Source organism: Rhinolophus ferrumequinum, chromosome 21 (assembly GCF_004115265.2).
Source record: "Rhinolophus ferrumequinum isolate MPI-CBG mRhiFer1 chromosome 21, mRhiFer1_v1.p, whole genome shotgun sequence".
Lineage (NCBI taxonomy): Eukaryota > Metazoa > Chordata > Mammalia > Chiroptera > Rhinolophidae > Rhinolophus > Rhinolophus ferrumequinum.
Genome location: NC_046304.1, coordinates 18679581 through 18704890, shown reverse-complemented (window position 1 = coordinate 18704890; position 25310 = coordinate 18679581). Strand labels below are relative to the sequence as shown.

Below are 25310 nucleotides of genomic sequence, written 5' to 3'. Positions count from 1 at the left end.
GCCCTCCACAACTAAGACTGAAAGGACAACTTGAAGCTGAACGGCACCCTCCACAACCAAGATTGAAAGGACAACAACTTGACTTGGAAAAAAAGTCCTGGAAGTACACACTGTTCCCCAATAAAGTCCTGTTCCCCTTCCCCAATAAAAAAATCTTTAAAAAAAAAAAATTGACAAATATGTTTGGGAAAATATCTAACACACACTGAGTTAAGGATATAGTGAAGAGTCGTTAAAATGAGATGTTCAATTGATACATTCTTTCTGGAAATAAATGACACTTTTTAAAAATCTTACTCTGATACAGTAATTATACTTCTAAAATCTAATTTAAGGAATAACAGATGTGAACAAAGATTCACATATGACTCTCCTCACTACAGTGTTGTTCATAATTGTGTAAAAACTGGAAACAATCTAAACGTCCAAAAGCAAGGACATGGTTATATAATTATGGGACATCCATCTAATAAAATTAGCATGGGCTCCCCCAATGTAAAAAGAAATATTGTTAAAGAATACCTAAAGACAAAAATGCTTATGATATAAATGCGGTATACAATATGTAATATTATATAATTATTTTGTAAAATGTATTATACATAAAAACTATGTCATTTGTATTTTATCATCAAATGCGTTACAGCATTTTGTGGGCATCAATTCTCATTCCTGGACTATAGTAGTCCCCCCCTTATCTGTGGGGGGATAGTCAAAGGCCCCCAGTGGTTGTCTGAAACCACGGATAGTACTGAACCCTATATAAACTAGGTTTTTTCCTAGTCCTAGTCGTACATACCTATGATAAAGTTTAATTGGTAAATTAGGCACAACAAGAAGTTAACAATAACAATAGAACAATTATAACAATGTATTGTAATAAAAGTTATGTGAACGTGGTCTCTCTTTCTCAAAATACCTTATAATGGAGACAGCTACCACGCAAGTGGCCAATGGGCGGGTAGTGTATACAGAGTCGATACGGGGGACAAAGGGATGATTCCTGTCCTGGGTGGGACGAAACAGGACAGCTCGAGATTTCATTATGCCACTCAGAACGGTGCACAATTGAAAACTTAGGAACTATTTCTGGAATTTCCCATTTAATATTTAGGGACCCCGGGTAACTGAAACGTGGAAAGCAAAACCTCGGATAAGGGGAGGGGGGCTGACCACTGTGTCTAGTTTAGGATAACATTCTATTAGTTTTCATTTCTTGAACATACTAAAACCAACAGAGCCAAGAAAGTAACCTAGGAAAAAAACGGGGTGGCAAGGGCAAATCATTTTCTCACAAGAGGTTTTCAAAAGGGGAAAATTCACATACATACATACATACATACCTCATTTTACTGCCCTTGACTTTATTGTGTTTTTTACAAATTTAAGGTTTGTGGCAACCCTGCATCGAGTAAGTCTATCAGCGCCATTTTTTCAGCAGGCTCAGATGATAGTTAGCATTTTTTGACAATAAGTATTTTTAAATTAAGGTATGTACATTGGTTTTTTTAAGCCATAATGCTACTGCAAACTTAGCAGTCTACAGTATAGTGTAAATAGAACTTTCATATGCACGGGGAAACCAAACAATTCATGCAATTCACCTGACTGTGATGCTAGCTTTACTTCTGTGTTCTGGAACCGAACCCACAGTATCTCTGAGATTTGCCTGTAAAGATAATTGTCAACTGCAGCTCAAATCACCTTAAGAAACCTGGATTAACAACAGGCACTGTATCACAGTGGTTAAGACAAGACGACTTCAGCTTTGAATCCCAGTGCTGCCACTCACTAGCTGTGTGACCTTGGGAAAGCCACTTCATCTGTAAAATGTACCGACTTCCCGGAATTGTTGTGAGGATTAAATGGGTTTAATATTAATACATTCAAGTGCTTAGGATACTAGCGCCTGACATGTAGTGAACATTTTTTAAATGTTGGCTATTATCACTTTCTCAATCTATCAAAATCCAGGTCACATTTTATTTTGCCAACAGAACCACCGTGCACTTTATAGTTCTTTATAATTTGAAGCATGTCTACATACATTATTTGATTTGATTTAAGACTACCTTTAATTTAGATGGAACAAGTATTCCCTTTTTATAGGTTAGGAAGAAACCCAGGCTCGGAAAGATTAAGCATCTTGTCCAACAATCTGCAGATGGAAAAGTGGATCTCATATTCTCTGTCTTAATTCCTAGACTTGTGGCTCATTCCATTAAGTATTTTGAAATCATCAGGCTGTGACCAACCTTAAAAAAAAAAAAAAAAAATCAAAGTAACAGTAAGAATGCTTATTGTTTCATGATTCTGTTACCTAAATTATATATATTTATTGGGAAGCAATCTTTATTGTGGCATAGACAAAAATGTTTGAAAAGCATTGCATTATACCATCGCTGCCTCTCAAGTCAATATTTATTAAGCACCTATCATATCCCTCTTCTTACACTATTATATACAACAAAAACATACAGTTCTAAACCACGGTTTTGTTTTTGAAGTGTGAATATAATGATTGACTTCCTATGGATGTGGGGAATTCCATGTCCTGGGTCAGCACTTTGCACTCAACTCTACTTGTACTTTGCTAAACTAACACTTTGGAATCAGCTTCTAGTGAAAATCCTTTTAAGGTAACCTATAACCAAGCAATTATAACCAAGGTGAGAAAGTAACTACACAAAGGCAAAGAAAAGCTTTAAGTTCACGTGGTCACACTACCCACCGCCCCCGCCCTGCCCAGGAAAGCTGTATAATTCAGACTGAGGAAACTATATCAGAGAATAATACAAGTAATGATCGAACACAGTTATCTCTCATCCTCAAAAAAATCCTGGCACAGAAAACTCTTGCCTTCCTACTGTGTTTCCCTGAAAAAATAAGACCTAGCCGGACCATCAGCTCTAATCCATCTTTTGGAGCAAAAATTGCTATAAGACCCGGTCTTACATGATCTTATACAACACCCGGTCTTTTATATTACATTACATTACATTACATTATATTATATTATATTATACCTGGTTTTATTATGTTATGTTACCCCATCTTATATTATAGTAAAGGGGTCTTATGTTAATTTTTGCTCCAAAAGACGCATTAGAGCTGATGGTCCGGCTAGGTCTTATTTTCGGGGAAACACAGTATCTTATGCTCTTCTCTGAATATGAGAAGTAAACCCTGACTAACTCTGAACCTACTCTCAACTCATACATTTTCTAAGTCAGTTTCCATTTGGACACTTGTACTACGAGGGATTCTGGAAGCTGGGCGCCACAGAGCCCACCAGGGTCTATGACAGAAAGCATCCCTCTGCTCTCCAAGGTGTCTTCAATGAAGTGAGGGGAAAGCAGTTCACACTTTTCCTTGGTCATGCATCTACTTTATCCACTATCTATTTATTTGGTCTGCTACCTTCTTAGAACTAGTTCTCTATGCACAATGCCCTGAGCTTACATAGCTTACATTTCTAGTGAAGAGTTTCAAAAAGACTAGGTTCAACCCTACAATGTCCAAATGATTTGCCTTCCTTTATCTCAGAAGAATGGCTAACACTCTCCAAATAAACATCTTATGGGCAGCGGCAGAAAACGAGAGTTCACAATTCTTCTATTCTTGGTACCTGCCCCTTTCCCTCATTGTACCCACTCGCTGTCCTGATTTCTACTCTGTAAACTTCTCTCTGGGCCTCTCTCACCAACTCAGCATTCTTATCAGCTTTCACTCTGTTAAATCACTTCAATTGGATTAGAAATAGAAAGTACTCAAGCACAGTGAGGAGGGTACCCACAAAGGAACGAGGGGTAGGGGCTGATGTGGGGAGTCCGAATCCAAATGCAGTGAGGAGAGCATCCCCTGTGGGGGCAACTTTCCCAATGCGTTACCTTGGCTACAGTTGCTGGCTTGTAGTCCAATAACATGAGCCCCAATAGGGTCCACTCAGATCTTGGCTTCTAAATACGAAATTCTCCACATGCAGAAACAAAGGCTCCCTGGAGAAATGGCTGAGGCAGAGAAAGTACTAGATGAGTCTGGTACATCTTACTGTGCAGTAAAGAAGTGCTCAAAGAATAACGGTGACATGGCAAAGGACAGAGAAGCCACAGCATACTCAACTGGTAAGGGAAATCCCAGAAAGAGAAGTTTACACAGCAAAAATTCAGGAGAACAGGGTGGGTATACTGAGTGAAGGAGTCATGTACCAGGAATAGAAGAATTGTAAACTTGTTTTCCACCACTGTTTATAAGATGTTAGTTTGGAGAGTATCAGCCAATCCTTTGAACTAAAAAGACAGCAAATCACGTGGGCATCTTTAGGGTCAACTATATAATTATGTAATTTTTTTCCTGATTTAGTGGCAGAGTCTGGATAATTTGAACATCAAACAAATAATGACAGTACCAGATTATATCCTATTGAATAAAACAGGAACTCCATACTCATATAAATAAACGAATACATTGAAAGGCTTTGGAGGAACAGGATATTTACGTATCTCCTCCTAAAATACTAACTACAAAGGGAAAAAGAGTAAACTTTACACTGGAAATGCCTACCACCTCAATCAAGGGATCGAGCATTACCAATCACGGGGCAAATAAAAATTCTACACCTCTTGAAATTACACAATGAAGAACACAGCATCACTCTTGTGATATTCCTCTCGCACATAACTGACATTCAACATGAGGAACCACCAGACAATCCGAAACTGAGGAACTTTGCAGCGTCAAGGTCATGAAAGTCAAAGGTGGCCTGTTCCAGATTGAAGGAGACCAAGTAGATATAACGAACAAATGCCACGTGTGTGATTTGGAACTGGATCTGAATGCAATGAAGGACTTTACTAGTTCAACGCGGAACATTCGAGGGGAGCTCTGAGAATTACATGATAGTAATATATCCATCATAACTCCCTGATTTCAATGGTTGTGTTATGGTAATGTTGGAGAATGGCCTTGTTTGTAAAAAGGAGAAATACTGAGGAACTCAGGGACGAGGAAGCACCAGGTCAGCAACTTACTCTCTAGTGATTCAAGGAAGAAAAATGTTCTTTGTACTGTACTTGCAACTTTCCCATAAATTTGAGACTGTTTCCAAAATTTTACCAAGAAAAAAAACAAGGTTAGAAGTGTTTAAGTCTGGAAAGGGAGAGAGGGTGCAGAAAGAAGAGTCGGACAGTGTGGCGTGTTGGGAACCATTCTTGTTTTATCTTCATGCAGGGGACTTATCTCTGAATTGGTGAGTGCCAGCATTAGGGTTCCTGCCATCTGGAGTAAGTTTCCCGCATCTTTCTGCCTCATCAACTTCCAATTTCTTTCCAACACTTATCTGAGTAACATTTTCTCCAGTGCCTATACATCAAATTCTCTCCCAACCTCCATCCTGTTCTGGCAATGCTTCCACTATGTAGCACTCATGCAACCCTCTTACCCTAAAGATGGGGAATTTCACCTTTAGAAAGGTTTTAAAAGAAATGTCTATCCTGAAGGAGGTGCTACTGATGACCCTCCTTTCTTCAGGCCTAACATTCACTAACATCTCCAACAAGTTTCATGTTTTATTAAGAATTTTTCAAGGCCCTTCCTTCTCAACACACATCCTGAACCCAGGCAAGTGCCATGCAAACTCCCCTATGTGCTAAAGGAAAGCCTTGTTTTATCTTCTTGCGAGTAACAGAATTTTGACACTCTTTCCTCCCACTATACAGTTTCAAACGACATCATAAGCTTTATCTCCATACTTGCTGAAAAGTACCAACTACAACTAGCTTCTCCACTTTCACACCAACAGCAGCTGGCGGGTAGGGTCTCTTGGTTATTCAACAGCAGAAAGGTTTTCAGTAACAATTAATGAAGAGCTTTGAAGTAGTAAAGGATGATGTTTATCACTCCTCTTTTCCTCTTCTTTCCTATTTAGCATGATCAGGGAAGTTTTGGAGGAGGAACAAGTGTAATATGGCCCTTCTCTAAGCAGCCATGAATGTTCTTCCCTTCCTTTAAATAAAAGCGAACAAAAACAGGTTCTCAACATGCACTGCCATATTCTTTGGCAACTTATTCTCAACAAAATTTTTATAAAGACATATCCGTGAATATATTTCAGGATAGGGTCCATGGAGCCTTGGGAAGAAGAGAGCTCAGCAAAAAAGGACATTAAGGTGAGCAATAGCATCCGAAATGAAAGTAGCAGCAAGTCACCTGGAGATCTAGGAACAGCCTCAGCTGAAACCAACTTCAATCTTTTGCATGTTAAGGAGGTTAAGATTTTGGTTACAAGCTCATTTACTTTTTAGGGTAACCATCACACAACAATATTGAAGAGAAAGTTTGAAGGGAAATAGTAAAGAGACTTAGTCATCTTCAGAGGAAGACAAACTATTTCCCTTCTTCCTGTCCCTCTTTATCCACCTAGCAGAGATTGTTTCCAAAGAGATATGTAACTGTCTATTAAAATAACATACTAAAATTCCTATAGAGCTAAAGAAATGTATTCTCAGTGTCCTACTGATTTTAAAAGTATCCCCAAACAAAAATTTTCTTTTGCACTTTGAAGAGAACTTCAAATGCAAGCAGAAGACAAAACTGCACCTTGCCGATTACCATAATCTTACAATAAGCACATATTGCTGTGAAAGACATTCAGTTCCATCTCGGTCTATTCTCCTATGACAAGCAGCAATGAACTCAAGGGTATGATCTCAGAATATAAAAAGCCATTAAGGCTGTTCCTAATAGATTCTTTTAAAATATGATCCTACACAACTCTTCAAAAGAGGACAACATGTTTTAATTGAAGATGAATTTACAATTCTTTGACCTCCTGTCTAAAAGAGGTCTGGAAAAGGAAATAACCGCAGAGGAGGGAGGGACTGAAAAGAATCATTCTCGTTATTAAAATCCATCAAGTTCATACTTCAGCCTTGGGATAACTGCAGCCAAAAAACTGACTTGCAAGTAATTATCACCACTATCTGCAATAAAAGTTAATTGGACATAATTGAACTAACGCCCTAATCGGAGGGAAGCTGCAACTGGCAGAGAGCCCACTCCTCCTGCTCCTTCAATCTGCAAATGAAACGACTAATGATAATTTGTGGACAAACAAGAAATTGCTCTCATGGTTTCCCTACTGCAAATCATTCAGCAATTCCAGCTAATGCCCAGAATATTGGGCCAGGAGAAAAATCATTAACCAGTGCTTCCTTTGATAAAGATGAATTTTACCAATCACCAGGCCCATTAAGGCTGAGGACAGCTGAGAATTGTTACATTTCCCCTAGACACCCTCAGTAAGGCAATGTGGCCTGATCTCCGTACCCCAGTACTATGCTCTAGATGTACCCTGTGCCACTAGCACGTGGTAATAAGAAGAGACATTATGCAAAGCCAGGAGCTACAATTATACTAATAATTTGTTTTCTTCTAAGAGAATCCCGAATAATCTCATTTTTAGACAACCAAATGCAACTTTGATCTGCTTCAATGGCTAAGATTAAATCATTTCCAAATGGACTTTAGAGTTGATAGATTCCTGCTGCGTTACTCATGCCTTCAGTTCTGGACAAGAACTGTACCCTTTCCCTTGGAATTTAATATCAGACTTTCTGCTTTTCAACTGTGTCTACAGCCCAAGGGACTAAGATTCCTAAGGGTATTGTGGAGTCTTAGGAAACCACTCTGTCTTGTGGTCTTCGTATCAACAGTGACCTGTAAAGTGGGCGGGAGGCAGGTCCCCTGCTGTGGTGACAGAAAGTAAAAGAGAAAGAGCAGGTACAAAGTGCTACCTCTGCTTATTTTTTCTCAGCTGATTTGGGCTCTATTTTAGCAAGATGGCTAGAAATTAATGCAATAGAACTTTTCCCAAAGAAGCAGCTGGACCACCTGCCCATTTGGTACACTTTTCGGTAAAAGTTATTTTGGAAGGTTGCAGTTCACTTCTTCTAGTCATTAAAATACAACACTTTCTGATGTGAAACATGGAAAAACCTAGGAATAGCTCAGTCAGGATGCAAAAAATAGGGATCTAGAAACTGTATTATGGATAGTAAAGGAAAACAAGAGTTTAACCTGAAACAGAAAACACATAGTAGGGACATCATTCATTCATTCCTTCCTTCATTCATTCACTGAGCACCTATGAAGCACGAGGCACGGTGGCAGTACTATGTATTGGGAATACAAATACAACAGACAAAATCCCTGGTGAGAAATGCGATTATGAGGGTGATCATTTTGCAATATGAGTATATACAAATATCGAATCACTATGTTGTACATCTGAAACTAGTATGATGTTGCATGTCAATTATGCCTCAATTTAAAAAAAGAAAAAAGTGAATAAAGTTGTTTGAAAACACAAATAATGAAACTAATACTTCCAGGGAAGAGTGAGAAAGAAGGGAGAATAATATGGGTCACTGAAGGCCAAGCAAGAATTTGCCAGATTCGGGCCAGCCAGTGGCTCAGGCAGTTAGAGCTCCATGCTCCTAACTCCAAAGGCTGCCAGTGCGCTCGATTCCCACATGGGCCAGTGGGCTCTCAACCACAAGGTTGCCAGTTCAATTCCTCAAGTCCCGCAAGGGATGGTGGGCTCTGTCCCCTGCAACTAAGATTGACACGGCATCTTGAGCTGAGCTGCCGCTGGGCTCCCAGATGGCTCAGTTGGTTGGAGCGCGTCCTCTCAACCACAGGGTTGCCAGTTCAATTCCTCGAGTCCCGCAAGGGATGGTGGGCTGCGCCCCCTGCAACTAGCAACGGAAACTGGACCTGGAGCCCAACATCACTAAACACCAGAGAAATGCAAATAAAAACCACAATAAGACATCACCTCACACCAGAATGGCTGTCATCAACAAGACAAATAAGAAGTGTTGGAGAGGCTGCGGAGAAAAAAATGAACCCTCATACACTGTTGGTGGGAATGCAGACTGGTGCAGCCGCTATGGAAGGCAGTGTGGAGGTTCCTCAAAAAATTAAGAATAGAATTACAATAGGACCCAGCAATCCTTCTCTCCTAGGTATCTACTCCAAAAAAAATGAAAACATTTCTCCATAAAGACGTATGTGCTCCGATGTTCAATGCAGCTTTATTTACAGTGGCCAAGACATGGAAACCACCAAAGTGCCCTTCGATAAATGATCGGATAAAGATGATGTGATATATACACAATAGCAACTAATCTGCCATAAAATGAAATAGTGCCATTTACGACATGGATAGAACTTGAGATTATTATGCTAAGCGAAATAAGTCAGACAGAAAAAGCTGAGAATCATATGACTTCACTGATATGTGGTATATAAAACTGAAGACAAAACAGGAACAAGACAAACAAATGAAGAAACAAAAACTCATAGACACCGACAATAGTTTAGTGGTTACCAGAGGGTAAGTGGGGAAGGAGGTGGTAGATGAGGGTAAAAGGGATCAAATATTTGGTGATGAAGGAGAATTGACTCTGGGTGGTAAACACACAATGTGATATATAGATTGTTGTACACCTGAAACCAGTGTAACTTTAATAACAATTGTCACCCCAATAAACTTTAATTCTTAAAAAAAAAAAGGGTAAGCTACTCTAGGCAGAGAAAACTAACATACAAAAGGCACGCAATAGTAAAATTAATGGCATGTTTGGGGAACCACAAGTGGTCTGTGGTGGAGTATGGGTATTGATGCTAAACCTGGAGCTGAGCCTGATGCACCCAATTATAAAGAGCCTTTTATTTCATACTAGACGGACAGAGCAACAGATTAAGAATAAAGCTGGGTTGGACTCACAGCTCAATGTTAACATTAAATCAGCAAAACGAATGACCCCAACATCTTACAGAACGATTGTGATGATTAAATGAGATTATAAACTGCCTGGTACAGAGCCTATGCTTAACAACGGTGGTTATAACTATTATTAGCTAATGTCACACTTTATCCTGAAGCCACGGGAAGATAGGGACAGGTTTTAAGGAGAGTAACATGAACAGGTATCTATTTTAAATAATCTGCTGGAAGTGTGAGAGACAAACAGGAGACTGCAAGGCAAGTCAGTTAAGTGGCTCCAGTAATCTGCAGGTAAGGGGGCCATTATGTAAAGGAGGGAGCAGATTTATCTCTGAACGCGAGAGATCAAGATAGGTTAATAAATTAAAGTCTGAAGAAAGCAATTTTAGGTGAACAAAAACAATCTGAACTTGTTCAACAATAGCACCACACTAGAAATGCTGAAGCAAAAGCAAAGACCATTCATTGATGATGGAAAAGTTTATTTTCAATAGCTAAAAAGTTGGACTAGGTTACTACTAAATCCAACTTTCAGATGATTCTAAATCACAAAGGTGGTTGAGTAAAGTCATTAACAATTGCTTACATCTGTAGAGATCTTTACAGTTTTCAAAGTGCTTTCATACTGATTCTCACTTGAGTTTTTCAAATGCCCGGTGAGAGAGAGTCTGGGCAGGTATCATTGGTCTCATTTGCACCATAAACTAGGAAAAGCTAGTAAGTCCCTTAAACGACAATCAGGATTTCTAACCCCTGGCTCTGTGCTCCTTCTCTTCTCGCTACTGCCTCCAACATGGTGCCAGAGTTGAAAATCCATTCTGAGAAACCATCTCTCTTTGGTCACCTGGTCCAGTGTTTATTCTTAAAATCAGGGAATTCTTCTGCATGTCTTATACATTAGTTTAGTTGTTCAGGAGCTTCAGCCTAATTTTTTGTCCCCTCCAAGGTGAATAAAAGCCAGTCATCTATCTTTATATAGTATTCCTTTATATTTGCATACTATGTCTGTCATTCCTCTAAAATAGGCTAATTAATCCCAATTCCTTGAGTTTTTTTCACATATTTCTGTTAAACTAGTTAAGTAATCTGATCCCTAATTTAGTTCTAGCTCCAGGAAGACAATAATCTTCCCATACATTCCAATTCTAATCCCCAGATATCTATTAAAGAATACCTCTCTATTAATTCATACCAATATTTACTGAACATCTACTAGAAAGCAAAGCATTGCTCCAGGAGCTAGAGACTCAGCAATGAACAAAACAGACAAAAGCTCCTATCTTTGTGGTGCTTCCATTTTTACCTGGGGTAGAAGGGGAGATTCAAACTTAATGAACAGCTAAGTTACACAGACTCTTAGAAGATGATAAATAGTATGAAAAAATAAATAAGGCCATATAAAGAGATGGGGAGCACTGGATGGGGAAGCAATCTGAAATAGCCGTCAGAGTGGTCCTCACTGAGAAACTAGTTTGTTCATGGTTTATCTTAGTTTCAGTGTAAGACAGCAGTACAGCTTTTAAGTGCATAACAGATTTTTTAAAAGAAATTAACTAATATAGATATTCCTCCCCCTTATTTCAAGTTTAACTCTTAGGCACTTGCATCAAGTGCCACTGATCAACGTGTTCTGAAGAGTGGAATCTTGCTTCTATAATAGAGAAATACTCTAAGCAATACTGCAGCCAAGTGCTGCCAGCTCGCACACACCCACAGCTCGCTGCTGGATACTCTCACTGGAATAAAGACGAGCATTTCCCTGGTGGAGCAACGGTACTTTCTAGTTGTGGGAAGCTGAGAGGTGAGCAGATGTGGACAGGTGGGGGGATGGAGGGCGTTGGTAAAAACAGAATTTTAGAGAGCTACAAAGTTGATGTGCAGGCTGACGTGGCCTCAGCCACTCACTTCTAGGTACACTAAGGAACAATCTCCCCCAAACATACCCCGAACGATAAGAATGTCACATTTCAGTTGGGATAGTTTTTTCAGCTTGAAGAAGAGGCAAAAATTAAAATACAGCTTGCTATAAAAGCAACCCGTTCCAACTTAAGTTTGCCTCGGACTATGAAATAGGCAAAGGACTTTTCTTAAAAGGAAAGGTTCCTTTTGTCCCTAGGGAAATGTTCTAACACAGTATCACACTCCAATCGCACCGTATCTTACAAGGACTGAATGAAGCCTAAGTACTACAAGTTTTTGTAAAGCACTTAAGCGAATGCCCAGTAACACCTGGCAGGACAGGTTAAAACCATGATATGGATTCTTCATTAATCCACTGGTCCCACTTTCTGTTGAATGAAAGAGGTTCTGGGAGAGTAAGATAAAGCAAAAGCCAAACCAGTACTTTTCACAGCTACAAAAATTCATGTCTTCACAATACTAAAACCACTTCCAGCTAAAGAGCTGGGTAACACAGAAGGCCCATTCAGGAACCCAGGAAACGAGACTTTTCCATTCGTATATACTCTGACCTGGATAAACTGCCTTTAAATTCGTTTTGATACCCCTTTTGTTTTAAAACAGATTAGTCCTAGCCTTTACATAATGAGTGATAAGTGATAGAAGTACTTTAGCTTTTGGAACAAAAGAAAAAATTTATGTTATGACTAACAGTGTTTACGCTTCTCCTCCGAAGCAATAGAGACGTTGTCTAAAATCATTTCAATTCTCCAAGTGGCATAAAATCTAATTTTCACTCAGATCAGCAACTGATCCTCCAAATCACTTTGCTGAGTATAAAGAATTAGCAATTGGTCATGGAAACCTTGCCTTTCAAAACTGCTGTAATATTCGGTTGGTCTTCCACTAAAAAAAAAGAGAGGGGAGGGGAGAGGAGAAACAGGTAACATTTTCCCACCAAACAGCACTTAAATCCTCAGCTTTCAATTTATAACTCGTAACCTTCTTCAATCACAATCTGACTTCTAAATAGATTTCATTTTGGCCAACAGCGCTCACCATGAGAGTACATATAGCCCAGTGTTAGAAGAGGCACTTGCTTTGGTAACAGTTCTTTGGCTTGGCTTTCTACAGCTCACCCAACATGATGAAGGATCTGCGTGTACTGTGGGGCCAGAAGAAGCCTGAACAAGGATGTGCCAGGATCAAGAGCTAGTTTATCTATGATTTACCACTTGGAAGATCTCAATTCTCCACAGGAACTCAGTGTAATTAGGTAACAGGGGTCAAGTCTTAAAATACTAAATAAAACAAAACTGTCTCAAGCTTACTAGAAGGAGCTGAACTTTTCTAGGTCCGGTACTGAGTTTATATACTAATTTTGATGACTAAGAAACTAAGTGTAATCCAAACTCATGGCTATCTTAACTACTGGTCTCTTGAATGACTACAGAGGAAGAAAACAAATCTCTAATCAGTTTGTTCAGCTAGAAAATCCCAGTTAAAAATAGAGGAAGTTAAAGCAATTGCTTAAAAATGTGGCCTAGGAATATCTTTAGCTTTTACCTGTCTATACTTTTTACCTGTTTGCCCTTCTGCATGAATAATCAAGAACTGATTATATCGAGGGTGCCAAAAAAATGTACACACATCTTAAGAGATGTTAACACTTTGGTCAACGTTGCTCAAGCAGAAGTTCGCCGTAATCAGAAGTGTCTGGACGCTGAGGGTAACTAGTTTTAAGCACCTCTTGTAATTGCAGAAGTCAAATGTGACTAGTATTCATCTTTTGTTATTGGTATATATTAATAGTTTTGTCTGTTCTTAAAATGTGTATACATTTTGGCACCCTCTGTATTCTCTGATCAAGAATGAACCCTTAACTAGAGTTCTGCCCATATGTTGGCAAAGATGCCCTCTACACTTTTCAGCAAGGCTGAAATATAACAAACTCAGTCCTTGACTGAAAATTCGATCTGAACAACCCAGTGCTCCCTCCCTGGGATCCATCAGCACCCAATAATCATAAAACTTCAATGTGGCCTTTCCTTTACATCTCTTTTATTCCTCCTGATATCACCTCATTATGAACCTTCCTCCTTCTCCTGATTGATAATGACGTCTTTGGATTCCTTTCATCACTAGACAAATAAAAACAGCTTCTCAGGATAGAGACAGGAAAATCTGAAATCATTTCAAATAGGGATCCTGAAAGGAGTTCTTGGAGAAAAGAATTAAATATATTAGAAATTCAGAGAAAGGAAGAATTCAGAGACTTTGACTCTGGGCGTGGCTTTACTACCAAATCATTGTTATTTAGACATTCTCAGGGCATTAGTTTTCCCTACCTCAGAGAAAAGCTGAGACCACTAAGAGACTGCTTACTTAATTCACAGGATGGAAAACTAATCCAAAAGTAAAAATATTTATGTTAACACTGGAAATGATTCTTGGGCTGAAGAAACTAGTCCTAAGGTTTTGTGAGTTGTTATATAACTATACTCTACAACTCTACATTTAATTTCAAAGTATGACACATATGTATTCAAGGCACCAAAGAATTCCTTTAAATCAGGCTCAGACTTTCTCTTTTTTTCTTCTATTACCATGTATATTGACAGATAATTAAATTTCTAAGTAAGCAAAATTCTAAAATCTGGCCAAATAGAAGGACTGCCCAGTATTCATAGAATGCTAACATACAGAACAAAGTTGGGGGGAGCAAACAAAGGCCTGGATTTTCAAACACCAAACCAAATAAACAGAAAGATGGGTTGAAAGTTTATATCTAAAAGGCAACTCTGTTTTGAATGACTAACAATCCCATACTAAGTGCAGTATCAAACACAGTCAGGGTAATTAATTCAGTGGACTCTTGCCCCTTTCAATGCCAGATTGAACAGCTCTGAGGATAATCTCCTTCCCTCTCCCAGGGCTCAGTTGGAAGATTCATTATTTATGCCCCTCAATTGTTTACTCTGTCCTATTTTTCCATCCATCCAGGCCCAAGGGCAGTGTTATCACTGGCCTATTTCCAAAATGAATGTTTTAGTTCACTGCCTTACTAGTTACAAACCGAAGATAATCAAACAGTGGTATCTTAATATTGGAGAGCAATCCCCTCCTCCACCACCACCTGACCCAGGAGAGACCGTATGACAATGCGGACCCTTGTTACTTAAAAGGTAAGTAGATGGGTGAATTGATCTCCCTAAGTTGTTCTAGTGCTCCCCCCCCCCTTTTGAGCCACTAGGCAACATATGCGCATCTGACAGGACCCAGGGCAGTATCATTAGAAGGAGCTCGGGCCCTCAGGAAGAGCAGACCTGTGAACTACTGAGGCTTAGGCGGACCGAGATGCACTTTGCCTAGCAGCCGTAATGGACGAGTTCAGGGATTCACCAGCAACGCACTCCACATCCTTATCTGAGTCATAAACAGATACCAGCCGCCACCAAGTCAAGTCCTCTACCCTCTGGATTCAGACTCACAGCAAACAACTTTCTCAGAAGATTTAGCTGCCAAGAGTCAACCCCTGGAAGAGAGAGTTGTGCTTAAACACACACAAAATATTGTCTCGGACACCGACATGACAAAGCTAAATAGCTAAAAACGACCACCAGCACATCTCCCTATAAATGCTTTCAGTCTCTAAATAAGTCTCTCATATTGCAGCATTCCCAGGTCCTTTTGCCTCTAACATTTCTAACCCTGAGCAAGCTTTTCCCAATACCGAACCTTACAACATTCAAGCTGATTGTTATGAGAATCAAACCACACCAGGGGCCCAATCTTTTCCTTCACCTTCTCAAGGGGATCGTTTTATACCTCTGATGTGAATGGGGGATTGCGCTTGAGTCCCCTTAGGGAGAACATAGGGCCCTTTTCTTAACACATTCTAAACTGTGGCTCACAAAAATAAACAGGATGGATTAATAAAAACAAACTGCTAAATAAAATCCAATCAGCTACTTGAACCTCAGCAGCACCATCTCCCCTCAACTTAAAGAGACATGGGAAGTCACAGCTTTATATAATTTCCTTGCAGGGGACCAAATCTGAGGATTTCCATCCCCCTTAAATGACAGGTGGAGATCAGGGTAGATACACCTGTGATTAGTTCTATACATAACCTTTTGTCTCCTGAGGACAATTCTTTGGGGAAATCAGTGCACCATGCAAAATACTGATTACAAAAATCAGTCAAGAAAAGAGAAATATAAAAAAAATTAAGTGAGCCAAGCGTAATAACTATAAAGCTGTATTAACTGCTCACCCATGGGTAGACAAAGAAAAAACCACCTACGGTATCAAAAAGGAGGGCAACTTGTTTTCGAGTAGAAGGAAGAATAAGTGATATATACTTTAATATGGTCACCAAGCAGTTTTTTTATCACTTCCTCAGCTTGCTATGGCTTAGCCATCAAACTGCACTTCATTCTGTACACTAGCTGTCAAAGCTTCAATCAGTGATTTTTAACAGTTCATCCTCAGCAACAAGTTAGGTGAAACAACATGGGGGGGGATCCTCTTTACCTTTCCATTTAAACATTATTCATGGAGTCTTTAAGGGATAACTGGGTAATAAACTAAAACCCCAAAATCCAACAAAGGCTTACTGGGAATCTACTTTTTTGCACAATTGTATATTTAGTCTACTTGACAATTTTTTAAAAGGTATAGTAAGTTTTCTGATCCCTGATAAGTTTCCATAACTGAGATGGTTGCCTATCCCATCATCCCTATTCTTTATCATACTTGCTTTCACCCCACCTGCTCCTTATTGGTTAGAGATCCTATAAATCAATGCAAAGAAAAAACCACTAATTCAGCTAAAACTGTCAAATAGCTCCAGCATATAAATTCTGTCTTCAACATAACTTCAGTTAAAACCATCTCTGGAAACTGAACTTAGATTTCAAGAAGGATCTCTCAATCATTTCAATTACTATTTGCCCAGGACCGTCCTTCTAGTTGCTAAATGGAATACTGCCCCATTCATGAATTGCATAATAAAGCCAGTTAGATCTTCAAAAAAATTTTTTTTTACCAAAGTACTACCAAAAAATTGATATTGATCCCTTCTGGCATTCTAGCTAATCAACATTTACATAAATCTGGTCCAAACACCTTTGGTGAAAATGCCCAGTTAAAATCAAGTTCACCATGAACATTACCACTCAACACAAACATGTGCAATACACACACACACCCTTTGTTTCCAACATCGTAAAGTTTGGGTTTTCCATCAATTGATAACTTTCCTCTCAATTAAAAACCTATAAAAGAGGTTCCTGATTTGGGCTGAAGATGAACTCTGTGTCCTTCAGAAAGAAGGAACCTGTGTAAGATGCAGAAGCAAATGAATTCAAAAGAGAAAAAATATAATTTAAATTGTAATGCTATAGCCACCCAAATCTCTAAGGAGAAGAGGCGTTAAAAAATAAACGAATTAAACAAAATTCATCTGGATTTCTTTTTTTAAGTTTGGTTTTTGACAACTGAAACTAAATCCTCTGAGAACCTATGGATATAATATACAGGTGGAGAAACAGATAAGACGTTTAAGTTTCAGTAACAAGGTAAGTTTGGTCGCTCTAGCTAGGTTTCTCCAACAGGGCTAAGTACTACACAAAGCCTGTGAAAATGTACTCTGTAAGAGACTTTAACAGAGTTAATCTCTAAGAACTATCAAGATGTCCTTAAACCATCATTTGCCGGGGGTTCTCCCCCTTTCCACTAGCACCTCCCTCCTTCCTTTAGATTGTTTTTGCTAATTAAGGCAATCCCAAGTAGGGAAAATGGTGAAGACAGCCGTAATGGGCAAGGATGCAGTATAGCTCCAAAAACCAACTCCTACGGTTTTTTTGTTTGTTTGTTTGTTTTGCGGTTTACTGCATCAGATGCCTCCCAAGAAAGGGCTTCTCTTTTCTCCTCTGTTCATGTTACGGCGCGACCGACATCGACACATCAGTAAAAAGAGATGAGTTCTGAATCTCCTTACCCTGCTGCAGGGGTGAGACGAAGGGAGGGAAAGAAGAATTAAGGGTAGAATTAGAAAATCAAAGTAAATTGATGGGATGTGGAGCTCTTACTTCCCAGTCCATTTCCCCTCAAGGTTAAGTCGGCTGAAGTCGGGCTTGCGTTAGAAAAAGCACCACACACACCTTGAGCCCTGGAAGGGAGGCGAGGCTCGCTCCGCAGCTCGGTGGGGCTCCGGGCTCCGCCCCGCCCGCGTGGGGCAGTTCAACTCTCCGCGACCCGCCCCGAGAGGATGGATGAGAAGGGGCTTCTAGCGGTCTTGGCAGGGGGAGGGGGAGGCGCCTGCTCCGGGGGCCAGGCTCTCCGAGCGCAGCACTCCGCGGTGCGCCAACACCCCCTCCCCCAGCCGGCTGCCGCTCGCTCCCCTTCGCCGCCGGAAGCGAGCCCCGCCCCCTCAACTCCATCCCGGCCCTCCGCGAGCCCCCTCCCGTCCACACAGCCAATGGCAAGCCAGGGAGCCAGCAGAACGACTCGCCAAGCAGCCAACTGGGGAGGCCCACTGGGAGGTCAGCAGCCCGGGATAGGCCGGCTTCCCGCGGCCCCGGCCCCCGCGCGGCTCCTCTTTGTTAGAGCTGCCCCTTATCCCTCCTGGCCCCCACCCCAAAGCTGGGAGCCTAGCATCTCGCAGCTGGGCCAGGTGATGCCCCCCCTTCTCGCGCTCCCCCGCCCACTCTGCCTGGGTATTAAGAATGACCCCCTGCCAGGCAGTACCTCCCAGAGTGCCTCAGACTTCCACAGTAATAGCCACTGGCGGAGATACCCGACGGTAAAAATGCTCCCCAGGCCTCTGTGCCTCGCCCTTCGTTTCTCAGAGTCAACTGCACTCCCTCAACCGTGCAGGGATTTAGGTTTCCATGTTAGATCAGCCGCACACATCAATCCACCCTGTTTGAAACTGCTTCCCAAGACTGAGAAATTAAGGGGTGTGGGGTGCATATTGGAAAGGTATGTACCTGGAAGTTGGTGGTGGTGGCAGAAGAGGGAAAACATCAAATCACCTGCAAAAAAGAAAACACCAAAGGGGGACACACACACACACACACACACACACACACACACACACACACAGTTGGCTCCAACCCAGCTCAGCCACAAGACATCCACTTCCAATTAAACCCAAGCTAACCACTCCCTTAACAGGTTTCAGTAAAATCAGGAAGGAAACATCTAAGTCTTCTTAAAGCCATCACCTAATGTTAGAAAAAACTCAAAACTGCCAGGACTCTGCATCACTTCAATTTCTAATGCCAACGTTAAGGGCATAACACTGCTGGGATGGATATGCTAAGGACTGTAGGATATTTTTTAGGCATAGTGGTGGAGCAGTACATGGATCTCACTTAAGAAAAACAAAATGGGGGTGCGGAAGGAAGCTATTACCTATACTGACATTTTTGTCTCCAGAGTTCTAGCAACTAATGTTACAAATCTACATCACACACTACAATCCTGCTTAGTTCCCCAATTACTACTATAATTTTTTAAAAACAGAAACAAAATACATCTAAGTAGCCCTTTCCTATGTGGAGCTCAAAGCATTTCATATATATAACCTGAGTCTTTTTGGAAGATGGCAAAGGAGCTGAAAAACATACCCATTTTAAAACCAGCTCTTTTTTTTCCTAACCCAAATTCAAAGACTCTGGCTGAAGCAGCATTTACAGAGAAATTTCATCAGTGTCTCATAGGCTAGCTTTTATTAGGTTCCATATGAAAAGAATCAAATGTGCAAAATGATTTATTTTAAATTCTGCCCACAAAAGTCTGTCAGACTACCTAGCAGGTAAATGCCACCCATCTTCTGCTGAACTAGAACAAAAATTCTCAAGAGCACAACAGCAGTTACAGCTCTCCTCCACGTTATTTAGCAGTCCTGTGGCATTTTCCATATTAAAATAACGAAACAATACTCAAGAAGCTAATGTTTAGAAGAGCTGACCTAAAAGGTACTCTTGATGGCAAAAGGCAACTTGTGAGTCAGTGCCTTCAGAGTCCAGCCTTCTTGATAAAGGCGATTTTTTTAAAGGATTAAATAGAAACTAAAACTTAAATCCTTTCAAGGTCTCTCAGGCACCAATTGATTTGCCAAAACATCAAACACAAACAAATATACCTGTGTCTCGCCATTATTTTCACAAATGTTGAAAACTGGGTAATTCAGACAAAACTTCTAACATCCTCTTTTAAAACATAAACAAGGAATTCTTAGGGGGTTTCAAATACCTTAACTGAAATTAAGAAGTCAAATTCATCTCGCCAAAAGTATCTATATAATCCAAAAAACCACAAAGGAATTACAATTGCTTCATAAAAGATCACAGGGACGCCCAAAACATTTCCTCCTAAAGAAGACTTCAAGTCCAACTGAATTCTTTTCGTGCCCCTCAAATGTACTCTTTCTATTTTGCCAGTCCCCTAACAGCCCCCTTTACCATACGTCTGTGGGGGTAATTATAACTTCTTTCTATTCTCCCTTATTCCACATACCACTGCTTTCGTACCTTGGCTCTTCTCCTTTAAGAACTACAGAAACAGGTCAATTCATTGCACACTTCCTAGGTGCAAGGCCCTGTGTCAAGAAATTTATATATACATATATAATATTATCTTCATAATAAACCTATGAAATAGAAAATTTCCTCCATTTTTACAGATGAAGAAAGTGAGGTTCAAAGCAGTTGAGCGATCTACTCTAGGTGACATAGCTGGTAAACGGAAAAGTCAGAATTAGAACTTGAGTCTTCTGGCTCCAACTCTAATACTCCTCTCCACTAAGCTACATAGTGGCTCACTGGTGCCTGTGTCATCCAGCCAAGTTTCCACTCTGTGGCTGTTGTATCTTCCATAACCTGGCACTAGCCTATGGTATCAAACTTAACTCCATACCTTTATTCAGCATGTTTTCCCCACACAATAGACTGATCTTCTTGCTCACTATCCATGTATCCTTTTCCTCCATTTCTACTTTCTTGCCATGACTTGTGCTGTTACAACCATTACATTTAAATCCTACCCATTCTTCAAGACCCAGCTCCAATTCTACCTCCCTTATGAAGTCTTATTTGATGGTGTCAGCAATGATCCATTTTGAATCACTACCACATACAATTTTGTATTTAATTGTTCTGTTGTTTAATATGTGATTTGTCTTCCTAAGTTAGGCTGTAACTCAGAGCTAGTATATCCGCATTTGTATCTCTCCCTTCACAATTTTGCACAGTAAGGCATACGTAATCAAGTCCTCAATAAATATTTAGACCAGTAAACTTTGTAGTTAAAAGAATAGCCCAAATCACTTAAATGACTCAAGTTCTCATAACAGCCACCAAAGCGGAAAGCATTAATAACTTTCTCAATTCATTTTCAAGATAGAACAAATAACCAACTTCTCATTCTGCCACTACTAAGTAATTAGCTCCTCTGCCTCAACAGGATCACGGACAAATTGATAAATTGATAGGAGGAGCTTCAACGTTTCTTAATCTGGGAACTATTTACATAAGTATGTTCAATTTGTGAAAATTCACTGAGCTGTCTACTTATGTATACTTTTATGTATGTTTTATCTCAATAAAAAGTTTAAAAATACCAAGTTTCAGATTGTATTATAAAATAATGACATCCATTTCTTAACCACGTATGAATACATATGGCTATAGTTCCAAGAAAAATATCTGGACGTGTATACACCAATTGGTCAACAGTGCTTATTTACCACTGAGTGGGGGACAGGAGGGGGAGGGAGAGGTGAAGGAGACAATTTTTAAATGTTTTATTTGATCTTTTAAAAAAAAATATGTATTACTTTGTAATTTTATTAGCTGAGATGTGGAATTACAGATTATTTTTTACAGTTTTTAGACTTTCTATGTTAGACATGTCTTACTTTTTTAATTAGTAAAATATATTAAAAGATAAAACAAACACATCATCTCTCATAAATAGAAAGAAAAGATCAATGAGCTGGACTGAAACTAGGTAATTATCTACCTAGTCTGATCACTGATCACTGTTTGCACTTCAGTATTTGTTGAGTACTCTATTTTGCAAATTTCCCTAATGACATTTATAACAAGCAAAAAAAAAAAAAAACAGCTGCCTTTGATAATTTACTCCAATCAAAATAAATACATAGTTTTCAGTAGAATCACGTAACAAAGACACAACAGTAAAAATGATCAGCATTACCAAGCTGAACACTATTAAAAAGGTATTTTCCCCATAAAGACCTGCTCCGGGACATTTTACAGAATTCAGTCATGAGACAGAACATAGACCTTGATAAGAAACCTTATGATTCACTAGACTTAAAGAAAACAGCAGGTCTGAAAATACAAGTGTTAAAGTTAAAAAACAAAAAGGCAATGCCTTGAACTACTATTTCAACGTATTAGGTTGGTGCAAAAGTAATTGTAGTTTAAAAGGTTAAAAAAATTACAAAAACCGCAATTACTTATGCACCAACTTAATAGCAAGGTATCCCTTAACAGTTTTTTTGTTTTTTGTTTTTTAAAAACTGGCTACACTTTCTATTTCAGACACTAGAGGGAAGTGTGTAAAATCCATTCACCTTATCTGTGGGAGTTCAATTTATTCATTCTTTCACTCACATCACCACATTTTTATTGCATTCCCATATACCAGGAACTCTATTGGACCCCAGGGACAAAAAGATGAATGAGCAACTTAGTCTAGTGAGAGGAGACACACCAATTTAAAAACTGCACATGAGAACCAAACCCCAACTTTTGCAAGACTGGGGGTCTAGGGCAGAACAGGAAGGAAAGCATTTCTGGCACAGGGAGAAAAAACGTGTGTCCATATCATAATTCCCACTAGACAAACCAGCTTATCCAAACTGGCTGATTTTCCTATTAACAATCTTCCCTGCTTTAATATAAATGAAAATAAGCTATACCTTGAAGGTATCTTTAAACTGTTATCTTTAGAAAGTAGAGGCATGAGGCCTTCTTGGGTGTGGAAGATTTGCTAAAATATCTAGTTGGCTAGGTTTCAAAATCAATTGTACATGGTTTAAAAAGCAAGAAGGTAACAGATACAATTGGAGTTAAGACTGCTTACATTACAATAAAACTTCTCAGTAGAAATCAGGATAAATTATACTACACTCCCCAGAAAAGTGTGTCTGTCAAGGGAAAATGAGTAAGCAGAAATTCCCTAAATGCACTCTGTCTTATACAAATTAAGTGTCCCAAGTTAGGAGATAGAGAACCCTGACAATTAGCTTTCACTGTTGTTTTTGACTTTGTTGTCAATTACCTTTCACTCTGTAAAGAGACATGTTGGTTGGCAAATCATTTCCACACCTAAATAATTCAAGCTTCCATAGGAAAGACTAAGGTTTTAACTGATAAACCAGAATTAAAGCTCAAAGTCACCATAAGAACAATGGAAATATTTGTGTGGCGTATTTTTCCCTAATCCTCAAATGATTGTTATGTCATTTGCTATGGTTTGGGATGTTTGGATTGCATATGTTGGCGGTGGGAAGTTGGAGAGAAAGGACAAGTTGTTAATATCTCATATTGATGGGGTAGCACATGGTAGAAAAATGAAAAGCCAACATCCTGAAAAGGTTTCACACACACACACAAAATGAGACAGCAAACTTGTGAATCAAGTAGGATTTGGCATCTTTAAATGCAGAGCCAATTCTCTTTTAGTGCCAAAGCCAATGGCTTCTCCTGTAGATAAAATGGCACAGTTCCTGAAAAAGCCCTGGACGCTGTTTCCCCACAATCCTATAATCTGTCAGAAGACAGAAAACAAAAAGGCGGCTTTGCCAGCCAGAAAAAGCAAATTATAACCAACACAGAGCCAACACTTTACTTCAGACAGAAGGAGCTTTTTCTATGCATCTCTGGAAGGAGAGAGACAAAAGAAGCTTACCATTGCTCAAATAACCAAGGCAAACATTTTAAGCAAATATCATCTTGGATAAGCATTTACTGCAATAGCCTACTTTCTTACTTCCTATTCATAGCCTTAAAGAATATTTGCAACACTTATGGAAGCGAGTTGATGGCCACAAAACACAAAGAACTTTCAAAAGTCAATAAGAAAAAGACAAATAACCAAAAGGGAAATTTTTCAAAGGACATAAACTAGTAGTCACAGAAAAAATACATAAAAAGTCAAATATTACATACATCCCACCGTGTTAGGAAGTTGTGAAAGTGCTTTCTCCATATAGTCCTAAAGGTATTTTGACTTGATAATACTGCCAACTGCAAGCTTCCAGAGAAATCTTGGCAACTCAGAATGGAAAAAAAAAAATAGGTAAGGGTGCCTAAAATCATCACACTTTAAATATCTTATAATTTTGTCCATTACACCTCAATAAAGCTGGGGGGAGAGGGAAATAAGGGTGCCTAGCATAAGGAATTCATTTCTAAAAACATTTAGGTAGAAGCTTTGTGAATATCTACTGGGAACTATTAAGTAGAATGTACACAAGAAAACTGCAAATCAAATCCAAAGAAACTAAAATAAGAATATAAGATGAACCTTTACCTATGAACATAAAATAGCTGAAGCCAATTCTTGATTCTACAATGAATAAGGCAGATAGATGCTGGAAGCAAATAACATAAAGTCTAAATACAACCACAGAGGTAAAGCACCTCCAAGACAGTAAGCTTACTCAACTGTCTTTGCTGTGGAAGCAGGCCATTCAGGGACCCCTTTATCAGTCACCAAATGCAAAAGGAAAGCAAATAATGCCTGGTGCTGCAAAAGCAAGTACAGTCTTCCCATCAAAGAGGAAAAGAAACCTAAGCCTTTTATTTGTCCTTTATACAAAGAGGTAATGGATTATGGGAGAACTCAAATTCCAGAAAAAAAGATTCAATTCCAACCTATGTAAATCTAAGAACCTCATGTCACTTTGTTCTAAAATTAACAATACATACATAGGTCCCTATTGAAAAAACAATACACAAGATCCCAGCAGAGTCAAGTTCTGACCATATGTCAGCACCACTACTTAACCATTTCAGTTTTCCCTTATTGACTTTAGACAGCAAAAGAAACACGTCCCAATTTTCCTCTGTTTGACTGCCACTTTAAAGGCTGAGAAAAGTTTAGTTCATCAGATTCGAATTTCAAGCATTTTCTAAGTACATGATGCCATCGATTCTATATTTAGACTCCGGTGTGGAACAAGGAGTGCTAGTTTTGCCTGAAATGGTACCATGGCCCTCTTCAAAGCCTAACTGCAACCATCACCTAAGCCTCTGTTAAAGTGTCTATACGGTGTCACCTAAAATAAATTAAAATGCTTTTCAATGCTTTTTTGTGAGTAGTTCTACTGTTTGGCTGTGATGCTTTAAATATAAATAAATCACCCGCACCAGTCCTTTAAACATTTAGTATTATCACTGTCATTCAGTGCCATTCATATACTCACTTGAACCAAAAAGCCAAGATGGAAAGAACGTTAATGATACAAATCCTCTAAAGTTATAACAAATCCTTTGGAAATATTCTGTTTAAAAAAAAAATTGTTTCATTATGATTCCATAATTGTTACATTCCAGCTTAAGGTAGCAATCTTTTC

The 25310-nt window shown here is 39.3% G+C and overlaps 1 protein-coding gene across 5 annotated transcripts in view; it reads right to left on the bottom strand.

Moving 5' to 3' along the window:
- Window positions 1-25310, bottom strand: part of FAM222B (family with sequence similarity 222 member B) — a 54029-nt gene that overhangs the window by 16295 nt on the left and 12424 nt on the right. Inside the window, exon 1 of one of the 5 annotated variants that reach the window (XM_033089704.1) lies at window positions 17857-18083. The exons of 3 other annotated variants lie outside the window; for them this stretch is intronic. The gene's annotated coding sequence lies outside the window, so the exon portion shown is untranslated. Of the gene's footprint in view, window positions 1-3890; window positions 3975-17856; window positions 18084-25310 lie in introns of those variants that run through there. One more of the 5 variants, XM_033089706.1, reaches the window with a different exon arrangement.